This window comes from Chenopodium album, chromosome 2 (genome assembly GCF_948465745.1).
Source record: "Chenopodium album chromosome 2, dcCheAlbu1.1, whole genome shotgun sequence".
NCBI lineage: Eukaryota > Viridiplantae > Streptophyta > Magnoliopsida > Caryophyllales > Amaranthaceae > Chenopodium > Chenopodium album.
Genome location: NC_137835.1, coordinates 47,252,406 through 47,255,301, shown reverse-complemented (window position 1 = coordinate 47,255,301; position 2,896 = coordinate 47,252,406).

Below are 2,896 nucleotides of genomic sequence, written 5' to 3'. Positions count from 1 at the left end.
AACTCAAGGATGGGTTGTTGGGGCATCTCATTTCTCCTTGAAATGTTCCCGGTCCTTTGACATCGGTCACAACTTTTGACAAATTACCAAGTGTTCTTAAAGAGGTTTGGCCACCATAATCCGCATTGAAGTACCTTAGAAGCCGTTCTAGAAACACCCATATGTCCACCACTTGGATCCGAGTGGCACATCTTCAACACATTTGGTATTTCCTCATTTAGAACACATCGACGTAACAAACCATCAACACCTCTCTTATACAAAATTGGCTCATCCCAAACATAATGCCTAGCTTCTCTCTTAAGCTTATTTCTACGATCCTTGGAAAAAGAAGGAGGAAACTCCCCACAAGCAATGTAATTAACCAAATCGGCAAACCATGGGAGTTCCTTCACATTTATCGAATACAAGAAGTCGTCCAACATTCTATCTTCAATAGGGGACCCATCATCTTGGACTTGAAAATCATCAAGTCTAGATAAATGGTCCGCAAGCACATTTTTCGCTCCTTTCTTGTCTCGAATCTCAAGATCAAATGATTGAAGTTCAAAAACCCAACGAATTAACCTTGGCTTAGATTTCTTTTTCCCAAAGATGTATTTCAAAGCCACATGATCGATGAACACAATAGTCTTGGACCCCAACAAGTAATAACGAAATTTTTCGAAGGAATGAACAATTGCTAAGAACTCTTTTTTCGTTGTTGTGTAATTCCTTTGAGCACCATTAAGGGTCATTGACATGTAATAGATAACATGGAGCTTCTTATCAACCCTTTGACCCAACACTCCCCCAATAGCCGTATCACTTGCATCACACATAAGCTCGAAAGGAAAATCCCACCTAGGGGCTTGGACAATGGGAGTGGAAGTCAAAGCTTTCTTCAATTTGTTGAACGCCTCCAAACAATTATCATCAAACACAAAATCAACATCTTTTTGGAGAAGGTCATTGAGGGGCTTGGCAATGAGTGAGAAATCCTTGATGAATCTCCTATAGAACCCGGCATGCCCCAAAAACGATCTCACTCCCTTTACATTCACCGAGGGAGGAAGCTTTTCAATAACCTCAATCTTGGCCTTATCCAGTTCTATTCCTTTATGAGAGATTTTGTGTCCAAGCAGTATTCCTTCCTCCACCATGAAGTGGCATTTTTCCCAATTCAACACTAAGTTCACTTTCTTACACCTTGCTAAGAATTTTCCAAGATTCTCAAGGCAATCCTCAAACGAAACCCCCCCTACGGAGAAATCATCCATAAAAAACTTCATTTCTTCCTCCAACATATCTCCAAAAATGCTCATCATACATCTTTGGAAAGTTGCGGAAGCATAGAAAAGACCAAACGGCATTCTCCTATACGCGAAGGTTCCATAAGGGCATGTAAACGTTGTCTTCTCTTGATCATCGGGGTGAATCGGGATTTGGAAGAATCCCGAGTAACCATCAAGGAAGCAATAAAACCTGTGCCTTGTTAGTCTCTCAAGCATTTGATCAATGAATGGAAGGGGAAAGTGATCCTTCTTGGTAGATGTGTTTAGATGTCTATAGTCTATACACATACGCCAACCGGTGGCCGTTCTAGTTGGAATGAGCTCACCTTTCTCATTCTTGACTACGGTCATACCCCCCTTCTTTGGAACGACATGAACAGGAGAAACCCACCTAGAGCTTTAAATGGGGAATATAATTCCCGCATCCAAAATCTTGGTGCTCTCTTTCTTCACTACCTCCCCCATTTGGGGATGTAGCTTACGTTGTCGTTTAATAGAAGGAAGGGTGCCTTCCTCAAGCGTTATATGATGCGTACACAAAGCGGGGCTTATACCTTTTAGATCATCAATGGTATAGCCCAAAGCACCTTGATGCTTTCTCAAAACATCACATAGCGCTTGAGCTTGGCTCTCACTCAAGGATGCACTAATAATTACGGGATAAGTAGAATTTGGGCCTAGGAATTTATACCTAAGGTGTGATGGTAGAGGTTTGAGCATTACCATAGGCACACCTTTACCTTCTTTGGTCGAGGCTACTTGTAAAGCATCTTGATTTGAGATCCCCATTAAAATTTGTTCATCACTTCCTTCAATGCTTCCATCAAGCAAATATTCATACAATTTTACTTCCTTGCTAGGAGCACCTATCTTTTCGTTGTTCAACAAAACACACTCAAGAGGATCATTAGATGTGAGAAATTTCTCATGCATGGATTGCACAATATTATCAAGAACTTCAACACTCATGCAATTTTCAAAGGAAGAAGAGGGATATTTCATACCTTCATTCAAATCAAACTCAACTACCTCCTCTCCTATCTTAAGAGTTATCTTAGCACTCTTGACGTCAATCATAGCCCCCGATGTAGCAAGGAATGGTCTACCTAAGATTATAGGGATAGTAGCATCTTCATCCATATCTAACACAACAAAATCTATCGGAATGACAAATTTCCCCACCCTCAAGGGAACTTCTTCTATCTTACCTTTTGGGATCTTGATCGACCTATTGGCTAATTGCAATGTAATCTTGGAAGGTAAAAGTTCCCCTAGCTCTAGTCTTTGATAGACCGATTATGGCATGAGGCTAACACTAGCTCCTAAGTCACATAAGGCATTATCAAATTGCATCTTATTAATAGCACAAGGGATAGAGAAATTTCCGGGATCCTTCACCTTAGGTCGCATCTTATTCATTAGGATTGCACTACAATTCTCGGTTAGGGTAACCGTCTCCGCCATATCACATGTCCTCTTTCCACTCAAAATTTCTTTAAGGAACTTAGCATAGTTTGGCATTTGTTCTACCACATCGGTTAAAGGAAGTGTAAGATGAAGTTTCTTAAGCATCTCTATGAATTTTCCAAATTTCTCATCAAATTTGTGCCTATTATACTTTT